The sequence below is a fragment of the Pseudorca crassidens genome, chromosome 5, assembly GCF_039906515.1.
Source record: "Pseudorca crassidens isolate mPseCra1 chromosome 5, mPseCra1.hap1, whole genome shotgun sequence".
Lineage (NCBI taxonomy): Eukaryota > Metazoa > Chordata > Mammalia > Artiodactyla > Delphinidae > Pseudorca > Pseudorca crassidens.
This window is the reverse complement of record NC_090300.1, coordinates 120,803,466-120,816,688: the sequence shown is the minus strand read 5'-3', so window position 1 is coordinate 120,816,688 and position 13,223 is coordinate 120,803,466. Positions and strand designations below refer to the sequence as shown.

Here is a 13,223-nt window from a genome sequence, read left to right as displayed (position 1 = left end):
TTGGGATATGTAAAGTGATCTAGCATAATTGAAAATGCAAAGATTTTCTGGATTTTGTTAGTATTTGATGTTTGATTGATGAGCATTTCACTCCCATTTGCAATTTCATATTCTGCCTATGGACAGAACTGCATACATGAACTAGCAGGGTTACTACTTAGGACAGAAGCCTTAAGCAAACCTTTCAGAAATTGCCTGTCCATTTCAAATAAGTCCCCAAGATTCTAATATCTTGAATGACTTTGAATATTGTGACTTTGGACCAGTAATTTTTTATACAGGAACTCTATTTGGCCTAAAAGTTTTCTCAAAAGATCTCTACTTATATTGCACTAGTACATACAGAAGTTACCAGTACTATAAGCAAGGAGAATACTGCTAATCAGTATTTACTCATCAATGGAAATTTCTATAGTAGGCATTTACTATGGATTTTAAAGATATTTATAATTGTAATATTTTCATAAAATAACTGAAAATAGAAATACTTTTAATTCAGTTATCAGAAATTGGCTATTTCCCACATTTACTTCTAGTCTTTGCCTACATGTATGCATATTTTACATAGCTGTAGGTCCTTTATTTACTCCTTTTATTCACTCATTCATTCATTCAATAAATATTTCTTAGGTTTCTACTAAATACCAGAGGTTATAACATAGTTGGGGATAAAAAAATGAATATGACACAATGCCTGACCAGAGGAGGTCAAGATATAGTGGAAGAGATGTACATGTAAACAGTTAAATTAGAAGTTATGTTTAGAGTACTCTGGAATAGTAAAAGGAGACACAGGTGAGTGAGTGAGGCAAATAAGGTAAGAAAAGACGTTGCAGGCAGGGATTCCAACGGGTGCAGAAATGAGGAGAGATGCAAGTTGTTCAGTATAAGTGGGAGCACATAGCAATGTGAAATAGGGCCTTTTCTTCTTTGAGAAAAGGAGAGATGCGAGAAAGATGCGAGATGCGAGAAAGTCCCTGCATACTATACAAGCTATTTGAGTTTAATTTGAAGGCATCAATGATTTTAAAGAGAAAGTGACATGGTGAGAAATTGGGAAGGTGGAGGATGAAGTAGACTGGGGAGGAACTGGGAGCAGAGAGATGAGTAGGGAGGCAATTGCAGTAGTTTAGGGAGGAGATCATGAGGGACTGAACGAGGCAGCTTGGTGCAGGAGATAGAGAGGAACTCAGGATTACAACAGATATTTAAGAGATCATTTTAGGGGACAAGGAAGGCCCCCAAGTTTACGACTAGAGCATACAGGAAAAGGAGCAAAGTATATGTGGTAGGGAGGGAGTGGAGAAATGGAAGATGATGGCAGAGAAGGTTGAGTTCCTTTTGCTCCTTGTTGAAGTCAATCAAAATAACTGGTTGATAGTGGCCCAGAATTTAACCATTAGGAAATTATTGGTGACCAGTGTACGTGCAGTTCACAAGAAAGATGAGGGAGAACACCAGGTAGCACTAAAGGTGAGCAAATATAAACAGCACCTTCAAACAGTCTTTTGCTTATTAAATATAAGAATACACAGCTTTCAATAATTTTAATAGCTATATAATGTCGTATAGTGAATATAGAATAATTTAGCAAACATGTAGAAGTATTTATTTTTCCCTTAAAGTAGCAGTGCACTGAACATGTGCTTACTTTGCTGCTGTTTCTTATGTTATTTCCATAGGACAAATTTTCAGGAATTGGATCACTGGGTTGAAGAATATGAGTGTTTTTGGCTTTTTGGTTTTTCCAAACCATTGATCATCATTTATACATATGATGTAAGTGAATTGATTCAGTCATAAAGAATTTTGTGAGTGAAATAAAATGACAAAATTCTGAACTGAAATGCATAGCTCTGGTGAATATGGCTGGATATATTAGGAATTTGGATTGAGGCTAATCATTTTTCTCAAATATTATCCATTTGAAATAAAGGTGGGCCTAGAATTAGTGAGATACCCAACCAAAGCTGTATTGTGACTTCATAATACTCTTGCCTGTGTGTGTGATACACTTGTTTATCTTGTTATTTAAAATTGTAATAGAAGAAACAAAACACATGTTTTATCAAATGTTGGGAAAACTGAATTTTATTCTTAATTCTGTAAGGTGAGAGTAAAATTGACTGTATTACTTGAAACTTCCTCTATGAAGTCCTTGGTAGCTACCTCGATCACTTCACAGTAGAGCTGCCTCTGATTAGAAGAGCAAGCAGGTTAAATTTTTTTTTTTTTTTTTTTTTTTTTTTTTTTGCTGTACGCGGGCCTCTCACTGTTGTGGCCTCTCCCTTTGCGGAGCACAGGCTCTGGACGTGCAGGCTCAGCGGCCATGGCTCACGGGCCCAGCCCCTCCGCGGCATGTGGGATCTTCCCAGACCGGGGCACGAACCCGTGTCCCCTGCATCGGCAGGCGGACTCTCAACCACTGCGCCACCAGGGAAGCCCCCAGGTTAAATTTTTGATGCATTGTATTTATATAGAGGAGTCCTATTGCCTAAAACATGTGACATTAAATACCTGGAGATTCTAAATGGAAAATAAGCCATAAGTTAAATAACAATATCTGTTATCAAAGATGATTTTTTTATAGGAGCACATAATTTGGGGTGAATCCATTACATAAAACTCAATAACTTGTGCTGAAATAATTAAGTTGACAGGCCTAATGTTGATTTTACTGTCTTTTCCCCCCAGTGTTTTGCTTTTCATTTGTATGAGAGGAAGAAGGCACATGGTATGAGTTTGGCTCATGTGTCTGAATATGGCTCCACAGGGAAGATTTGATACAGCTGAAGCTATTGCTTTTTAGAGACCTTTTATGATGAGCAGCTGCCTTAACAGCCTTCATCTTGTGACATCACATGAGCTATATCTCCGCAATAGGAAGAGAGAAAGATATGGCTGAGAGTTTTTGACTAAAACTTAAAATTGCAAAAGCAGAAACAGAGGTGGATGTTCCTGAAGTTATATTTTTGTAATATGTGACAGATACACAATTGTCTTATCCTAGTTTTCTTTTTTTTTTTTTTTTTTTTTGCGGTACGCTGGCCTCTCACTGCTGCGGCCCCTCCCGCTGCAGAGCACAGGCTCCGGACGCGCAGGCCCAGCGGCCACAGCCCATGGGCCCAGCCGCTCCGCGGCACGCGGGATCCTCCCGGACCGGGGCACAAACCTGCGTGCCCTGCATCGGCAGGCGGACTCTCAACCACTGCGCCACCAGGTAAGCCCCGTCTTATCCTTCTTTTAAAGCATTCCTTTAACTCGCAGGGGTTTCTGTTTTGTCTCATTCATGTAGTCAAACTCTTTCTTTGCCATAGACGATGGCATTTTGTTTTAATAATTTGAGCCCTTATTCAGAAGGCATCTCAAAGAGCTCACCTGCAAAAATAGATTTCAGGACCACACATTCTGAAGGACAATTCAGTGCTTCCTTTCCTCTCATGCCCCCACGTGCAAATGAAGAACCTCAATGCATTGGCTGTTAATGTAATACAAGGCATAAAAATTCATCTAGTTCATCTAATTGTGCTTCACCAGAGGGCTAGGATGGAATCACTCACAGCTTTATTTGTGAGATGTGGCAAGAGTAGCTTTTAACCTATCCAGATGGTTCCCAGCCTATGATGGTTCAGCTGACGATTTTTTGACTTTACAATATGTGAAAATGATAACGCGTTCAGTAGAAACTGTACTTCGAAGCTTGAATTTTGGTCTTTTCCCAGGCTAACGATATACAGTATGATACTCTCTCATGATGCTGCGCAGTGGTGATGACCTGCAGCTCCCGGTCAGCCATGTGATCACAAATGTGAACAATCAATACTTACAGCCATCCTGTGCCCATATGATCATTCTTTATTTAACTTTCAATACAGTATTCAGTAAGTTCCAGGAGATATTCAACACTTTATTATAAAATAGCCTTTGTGTCAGGTGATTTTGCCCAACTGTAGGCTAATGTAAGTGTTTTGAGCACATTTAAGGTAGTTAAGCTAAGCAGTGTTATTTGGTAGGTTATGTATATTAAATACATTTTCAACTTAGGATATTTTCAACTTAACCATGGGTTTATTGGGATGTAACCATCTTAAGTCAAGATGATCTTTAATACCTAAGTCAGCTGGAACATAGCTAATGGCAATACCAATGCTTTTCAAGCATTCTTAGTGCCTTTGAGTTTAGAAATTCATAGGTTCTCTAAAAGCACCAGTAGCATACTAAATTGACACATGGCATTCCAAGCTATATTTACATAATTGCAGTGGATATGATTAATATCAATTACATTAATGCTTATTGTACCTCTTATGGCTGATTGACTCAATTTACTAGTTGCTTGTGCATGTCAAGAAATGATACAAATTACCTTTTCATTTCAGTTAAGGAACTAGTCAAAGAAAATAAACTTTGATTTGTTGAGAGGTTGAAGTTCTCTCTTAAGTGACAGTCTCCTTGGCCTTCTAGACTAAACCCTAAATTGAGTTGCAATATATTTTTTGATGCTTTGTCTCATTTGATTCTTTTACTTTTAAACTGAAGACCAGTCTTGGACCATAAATACATAGAAGATAGAAGTATATTGAGCTTAGGAGTTTGGTCTGCTCAATGGCTGAGTATTTCAGATTTTCTCCTATAAACATAAGCTTGAAAAGAATATCATATAATAGATGTAGTAGTGGAAACCAATACAGGGGAAATCTGGACCGCAACTCTGAATGGATGTCGATAATACCCTCTAGTGCAACACAAAAGCTAAGCAACATTTTAGGGATGGGGATTTTCTTTCGTGGCTTGTTTACTCTAGTGAGATGGATTTGGAAGAGGGTAGGTAGGCCTAGAGAATATTTCTCTGACAGGGTTTGCCTCTAGGGTCTGCTTGAAGCCAAGTTTGCTAGTAGGGAAAGCTTGAGTAACAGGATACATTTCATATTTAAACTCTGAAATGTTTCATATGTTTAAATAAGCTTGAACATAGATTAGACTTGTACAGGGAGCCGAGTTGGTGGAATAAGAGTACAGAGCAGAAATAGATTCAGGCGAGGTATTTTTATATTTTAAGAGGCTACTTCTCAGGATTAGTATTATACTTCATTTGACTTAATATGCAATAAGTAATATTAATAAGGGTATCATACTTTTGAACTTCTTAATTCAATACAGGTGACTCTTGAGCAACATGGGAGTTAAGGGCACTAACCTCCATATCTGTGGTCTTACATCCATCGATTCAACCTACCTTAGGTTGTATAATACTGCAGTATGTATTTGTTGAAAAAAACCCACGTATAAGTGGACTCATGCAGTTCAAACCTGTGTTGTTCAAGGGTCAACTGTATTTTCACAGAAATGGGCATCATTTTTGTCCTTACAAATTTTAGTAAGCAATGATTGGCAGACAGCATGGTAATTGTTGAAATAATGTGGGAATGCCAATAACAAAGCCGTCTGTTAAAATGCTAGGAATTTATTGGGTAAAGGGTTACTGCATTTTTTTCTGTTTTCCACAGTGTTTTTCCCACATGCCTGGCATGTTACTTCAGCTTCTTGTTGGATTTCTGTCAAATAGGATTTTTTAGTACAGACCTACTTCACTTTATTGCACTTTATTACACACCGCAAATAATCGTGTTTTCTTAAACAAACTGAAGGTTTGTGGCAACCCTGTGTTGAGAAAGTCTATTGGCACCATTTTCCCAAAAGCATTTGCTCGCTTCATGTCTCTGTATTACATTTTGGTTATTCTCACAATACTGCAAACTTTTTCTTCATTATTATATGTGTATCGTGATCTGTTTTCAGTGATCCCTGATGTTATTACTGTAATTATTTAGGGGCATCACCAACCACTCCTATTTAAGATGAACTTAATTGATAAGAGTTGTGCGTGTTCTGACTGCTTCACCAGCTGGCTGTTCCCTGTCTTTCTCCTTTTCCTCAGGCCTCCCTATTCCCTGAGACACAACAATATTGAAATTAGGCCAATGAACAACCCTACAATGGCTTCTAAGTGTTCAAGTGCAAGGAAGTGCTGCTGTCTCTCACTTTTAAATCCAAAGCTAGAGATGATTAAGCTTAGTGAGGAGGGCATGTTGAAAGCTGAGTTATGCTGAAAGCTTGGCCTCTTGTGCCAAACAGTTAGCCAAGTTGTGAATGCAAAGGAAAAGTCCTTGAAGGAAACTAAAAGTGCTACTCCAGTGAATACACAAATGGTAAGAAAGCGAAGCAGCCTTATTGCTGATAAAGTTTTAGTGGTCTGGATAGAAGACCAAACCAGCCATAACATTCCCTTAAGTCAAAGCTTAATCAAGGGCAAGGCCCTAACTCTTTTCAACTTTGTGAAGGCTGAGAGAGGTGAGGAAGCCGCAGAAGAAACATTTGAAGCTAGCAGAGGTTGGTTCATGAGGTTTAAGGAAAGAAGTTTCCTCTATAACATAAAAGTGCAAGGTGAAGCAGCAAGTGCTGATGTAGAAGCTGCAGCAGGTGTTCCAGAATATCTAGCTACACTAAACAACAGATTTTCAATGTAGATGAAACAGGCTTCTATTGGAAGAAGATGCCACATCTAGGACTTTCTTAGCTAGAGAGAAGTCAATGCCTGACTTCAATGCTTCAAAGGACAGGCTGACTCTCTTGTTAGGGGCTAATGGAGCTTGAGACTTTGAGTGGAAGCTGAGGCTCATTTACCATTCTGAAACTCTTAAAGCCTTTAAGAATTATGCTAAATCTACTCTGCTTGTCCTCTATTAATGAGATAACAAGGTATGGATGGCAGCACACCTGTTTACAACATGGTTTGCTAAGTATTTTAAGCCCACTGTTAAAACCTACTGCTCATAATAAAGATTCCTCTCAAAACATAACTGCTCATTGACAATGCACTTGATCATCAAGAGTTCTCATGGACATGTACAATGAGATTAATGTTTTCATGCCTGTTAAAACAACATCCATTCTGCAGCCATGCACCAAGAAGTGATTTTGACTTTCAAGTCTTATTATTTAAGAAATATACTTTGTAAAGCTATAGCTGCCATAGGTAGTGATTCTTCTGATGAATCTGAGTGAAGTAAATTGAAAAACCTTTTGGAAAGGATTCACCATTCTACATGCCATTAAGTACATTTGTGATTCATTGGAAGAGGTCAAATATCAACATAAACAGGAGTTTGGAAGAAGTTAATTCCAACTCTCATAGATGACTTTGAGGGGTTAAAGACTTCAGTGGAGAAAGTAACTGCAGATGTGGTAGGAATAGCAAGAGAACTAGAATGAGAAGTGGAGTCTGAAGATGTGACTGAATAGCTGCAATCTCATGATTAAACTTTAGTGGATGAGGAGTTGCTTCTTATGCATGAGCAAAAAAAAAAAAAGTGGTTTCTTGAGATGGAAGATGCTGGTGAAGATGCTGTGAAGACAGTTGAAATGACAACAAAGGATTTAGAATATTACATAAACTTAGTTGATAAAGCTGCAGGGCATAAGAGGATTGACTCCAATTTTGAAAGAAGTTCTACTGTGGGCAAAATGCTATCAAACAGCATTGCATGCTACAGAGAAATCATTTGTGAAAGGAAGAGTCAATCGATGCAGCAAACTTCACTGTTGTGTTATTTTAAGAAATTGTCACAGCCATCCCAGCCTTCAACAACCATCACCCTGATCAGTCAGCAGCATCAGCATCAAGCCAAGACCCTCCACTAGCAAAAAGATTAAGACTCTATGAAGGCTCAGATGATGGTTAGCATTTTTTATTAATAAAGTATTTTTAATTAAGGTATGCACATTGTTATACATAATGCTATTGCACACTTAATAGACTTTAGTATAGTGTAAACATGACTTTTATATGCACCAGGAAACCACAAAATTTGTGTGACTCACATTATTGTAATATTCACTTTATTGCAGTGGTCTGGATCCAAACCCACAATATCTCTGAAATATGCCTGTATTTGTGTTACCACTGATATAGGAAAAAGCAAATCATTTTTAACATTAAAATGTTATTGCGATTTCAAAGGTGGAGGACATTATCTTTTCCTATTTTTCTTTATGATAGAGTGTTTGTAAAGTAGTGTTCCCAGAATAATAAGCACTCTTTTGGGAAATAAGTGTAGTAAATAGCCAAGTAATTTCTCACAAAGAACAGACGAAGGAAGGTAGTGCCATCTGGGTTAAGCTATTAAATATATCGGTACAATAATAACTACCCATTATCTTGACCAACCAGAAATTACTCATTTTTATTCTCTAGCTGTATACTTTCAGTATAAAGAAGGATTTTTTTCATTTTTTCTATTGGTTATGAATTAAGTCATCAATTTTTTTCTGAGTTTTAATGGTTTGAAATAAAGAGTCAGATGCATGGCTTTTCAGTTTCTTTTGCTACTTTATTTTATTACTTGGTTATTTAAGGTCAAAAGACTTCCATTTTCAAAATACATAATAGAAATAATAAAGCGGTAAAATTTGGACTTAGATAATATGGACATTTTTCTTAAAAGTGTCAACATAATTTACAAATTATTAAAAAGGCAGTAAAATTTGAACTCCCAGAGCATAAACTTTACCTTAAACTGTCAGATACAGGATTTTAAAGGTATTTTATCAATATATCACTGATGATTATTTTTCTTATCAAGAGTGAAGTAAAGTGAAGTAAACTCTAGTTGCCCAAGAAATCATTAGAATTGGAAACACTAGATGTTCATGTGTTACTCTGGTTTCATTTACCTGAAGTCTGTATTTCTTCTGTGATATCTAAGGTCAAGTCTACATAACCAAATAGCCGAAGGAAAGGTGAGGGTTTTCTAGTAGAATCAAATGCCAAACATCATTTTTTACATAAGTATCTGGAGAACTGAGTAAAGGTGGTTTCTTTTAAAGGCTGTCTGTAGGAGATAATTGCTTTAGTTCCCATTTAGCTACAGTGATCCTGGCCATAACATTCTCTTCAAAGTAGGATTCTGAAATTCCTGCAAAATCTGAAACAATGGTTCTCATATAAGTTACTTAGCATCTTCACAGAAATCCCTGTCATAATTTATTTGTAAAACAATACCTCTACATATCTAAAATAGTTCCTCATAAGAAGAATATTCCAGAAGGAAAAATAACTGTCACTTGGAGAAAATGCTATTAAATAATGTGTTATGGGAACAAAAAACATTCTCCTTGTGTTTGTGATTTTTCCAACGTAAATTTTGCTAGAGAAATCATTTCAAAATAGAATGGCGTCAGAAATAATCAGTGCAGAATTGGTTCTGTTGAGGACTCTTAAGTGAAAAGGCAGCAAATGAAGCCCTCATCCATGTTTGCAAAACTGTCTTCATCCCCAGGAGGCTTGTAGCATTTGGCATTTCCGGAAAACCACAGCAAAAGTGGTGCTGGAGAGTATTGTGCCTTTTGCCAAGTAATATTTCCTAAAGGCAACAGACACTCCAGAAAATAATGGAAAATAAATAATGATGATAATATATTCTATCTATCATCACTACATTCTCTAATACTTAGTGTTAAATATATATAAACAGTAGCCAATTGTGATAACTACCTTATTAGCACCTGTTGTTAAAGGTCTTTGAAAGTAAAGCTTGTAAGATTAGGGAGAAACAAGAATGTGCTCCTCAAAATGATATTTTGAAATATCCTGGACCAGTCCCTCCCAGTGGGAGAGTACTTATATGGTAAGAGTATTTGGGTAAAGTGCTTGAAACATTAGGACACAGCAAAAATGGTTTTGAAATGCTTTCTTGTTCAAAATACATTTGTTTATTAGGACACTGCTAATTGACCATTTTATATCTCATGCCTAGATATAAAACACTGTATTACTGGCTTCTGATTCCATGCTGGGCAATTTTTAAATCCATGTGCCAGTGGTAAATGAGCTGATTGGTAGAGTGGATAACTTCTGAGATCTCCCCTTTCCTGTATTGACAATACCCTTGTAAAGCAAATGCCAGTCTTGCAGGCTAATAATGAAGAGTGGAATTCCCTTGTTCATTAGACATGCAGCAGTAAAATAGGTAATATAACTATAGAGGTATATTTGCAATATATTTGTTCTCTTTGCACAATGTGCATACAGATACTGCCATCCCTCTTTAACCAAATTGGTAATATATAATAGAATACGCAGTATTTTGTAGGTTCCTCTGACCTATAATTGGCACTCATTTCAGACAATAATTACCATATTAGAAATGGCTGTTTTTATCTTTTGCAATTATTTTAATTTTCAGACATCATCATAGTACTTTTAATATTTTGAAATTTCTTTTTTTTTAACTTCAATTTTAAGTTGAAGACCATTATTCTCCCCTGGAGGACTCATCACGTTGGGGAATTTCAACTACTCTTCTAAAAAGAATGCTTCACTGGAATAGGTCTCATCTTATTAGGAATATCAGAAAACAAGCAGCTACTTCTCTTTTGGCTTAAGTGCAAAGAACCTCAATAAAAGAAATACAGACAAACTAATCTGGTGATGCTTTCAGAAAATGCACTAATGACAGAAAAGTTTATAAGTCGTCATTGTTGTCATCATGATCAACATTATCATATGTAGTACTTCCTATGTGCCCAGCACTGTTCTAATAGCTGTACCTAAATGAACACAGAAGTCTTTGAAGCAGGTACTATTATTATCCCCATTTGTCACTTGAAAGAAACTTTTCCTAACTACTCAGCTAACAGGTGCTAGAGCTGGAATTTCACCAGGTAGTCTGGCTTCAGAATCAACCTTCAATTGTCATATTTTAGTTTTGTGCCCTGATGTCTTTCTCCAGGTTTTTGATTGTTTTGTCTAATTTTGCTTTTTGAAGGACAAACATTCATTTGAACTTTCATAGTTTTTCAAACCTTTATGGGGGCTTTGAAAATATTTTTTTTTTTTTGGTTTTTTAAAAAAATTTATTTTCCAAAAATACTAATGAAAGAGTAGAATCATTTTCTGTTTTTACAAATCTCTTTAATGTTGCCTTATAGAAGACACTAGATTCTGCATTTTTCTTAAACATCTTTATCGGAGTATAATTGCTTCACAATGCTGTGTTAGTTTCCACTGTATAACAAAGTGAATCAGCTATACATATACATATATCCCCATATCTCCTCCCTCTTGCATCTCCCTCCCACCCTCCCTATCCCACCCCTCTCGGTGGACACAAAGCACTGAGAGCTGCTCTCCCTGTGCTATGCGGCTGCTTCCCACTACCTATCTATTTTATATTTGGTAGTGTATATATGTCAATGCCATTCTCTTACTTCATCCCAGCTTACCCTTCCCCCCCCTGTTTCCTCAAGTCCATTTTCTACATCTGCGTCTTTATTCCTGTCCTGCCCCTAGGTTTTTCAGAACCATTTTTTGTTTTAGATTCCATGTATATGTGTTAGCATACAGTATTTGTTTTTTTCTTTCTGACTTACTTCACTCTGTATGACAGACTCTAGGTCCATCCACCTCACTACAAATAACTCAGTTTCATTTCTTTTTATGGTTGAGTAATGTTCCATTGTATATGTGTGCTACATCTTCTTTATCTGTTCATCTGTTGATGGACACTTAGGTTTCTTCCATGTCCTGGCTACTGTAAATAGAGCTGCAATGAGCATTGTGGCACATGACTCTTTTTGAATTATGGTTTTCTCTTGCACTGTTGGTGGGAATGTAAATTGATACAGCCACGCTGGAGAACAGTGTGGAGGTTCCTTAAAAAACTGAAAATAGAACTACCATACGACCCAGCAATCCCACTACTGGGCATATACCCTGAAAACATTTTTTAATTAATAAAAAATTGAAGTCACTACAAAATTCTCAGAGCACCTAACATTTGAGAAGTTGTTCCAAGCCTACATTTGTTTCCAGCCTGACTTTTTCTGAATCACCAGTCACAAAATCTGAATAAGGCTGATCTTACAATATTGCCATGTTCAGCTCTCCAGAAATAACCATTTTAGCACATGACCTATCATTCTCATGGATTCTATTGAATGATGAGCTCAGATGCTTGTACAATCCATTTTATTTGCCTTCTTCTTTAATACTATCTATCAGTAAGTAAGGAGGCAGTATTTCTTCTGTGTGTGGCTCAAATATGAGGACTTTACACTTGTAAAATGTGCTTTTAAGTCTTAGCCCACTGTCTATTAAAAACAAAGTCAATAAAAATGTGTTTGTGTTATAGCTATTTTATAAATTGGGATATTTTTCAAATCAATAAGTGCTATGTTATCATTGTCTTAAAATATTTTTAAAAATTGAGTTAAGGGAGGCTAAATGAGTAGACTTTAGCAAATGGCAAAAGGAAAAAATGACCTCTTGATCGTTAGATCAAATGTAGTTGAATTTTTGACCTGGGTGTGATGGCCTTGTCTACCGTTAATGACTAAATTGATCTATTTCTTGTTGATTCGGGGTCTTTTGGGGGAAGTTTTAAGATCAATTTTTGCCTTATTGTTCAGGTCGTCATGTAGTTTATTTGATTTTGTCACTAAACGATAAAGGATTGTTCACCTATCAATTAGGGATGTGTCTCAGATAATAAGGAAGTTAGAACATTGAATAAATGAAATCACTGATGTTGAAGAACATAATTCTTTAGTATTTTGCTTAATCAGCTTGGCTATTTATGTTTATAAAATTTTGTAGATAATGAATGATTTGCACGTTACTTGTTAAATACCTCTTGGTATATGGTGATGATCTAGATTCCATGCCAAATCAGGCAAAGAACTTGATGGCTTTAGGTTTATAATCTAGGACAAAAAAAAAAGCATAATTTTAAAATGTAAGTTTAAATAATTAATATATTATATGTGGAACAAGAAAGTATAACTGTATTTTGTTGTATCAAGGATCAATTGAGAATGTTTAACAAAGGGCATTAGAGGAGATCACTCTGCCTTCTTTCTAGTCAGAGATAATTCATCGATGGGGTGCATTTTCAAGAGAAGTTGGAGAGAGAGGGAAGTAGCTGTTAGTGGGCTTTATTTGGGGTACTAAAGATATTCTAGGAGCAGACTTTAACATAGGACAATACATATGTGGAATGATAGCACTGGAGGCAAAGTAAAATGTGGACCTGGCAATACACATAAATTAATAGAAGATGAAACTCTATTTCATTTATTTCCAATCTGACCTTATTATTTCTTTCCTTCTACTAATTCTGGGCTTGTTTGTTCTTCTTTTTCTAGTTCCTTTAGGTATAAAGTTA

At 36.4% G+C, this 13,223-nt stretch overlaps 1 protein-coding gene across 2 annotated transcripts in view; it reads left to right on the top strand.

The window, feature by feature from the left end:
• Nucleotides 1-13,223, top strand: part of SAMSN1 (SAM domain, SH3 domain and nuclear localization signals 1) — a 455,109-nt gene that overhangs the window by 181,978 nt on the left and 259,908 nt on the right. Inside the window, exons 7-8 of one of the 2 annotated variants that reach the window (XM_067739226.1) lie at nt 1,683-1,779; nt 3,080-3,220. The gene's annotated coding sequence lies outside the window, so the exon portion shown is untranslated. The remainder of the gene's footprint in view (nt 1-1,682; nt 1,780-3,079; nt 3,221-13,223) is intronic. The other variant, XM_067739225.1, reaches the window with a different exon arrangement.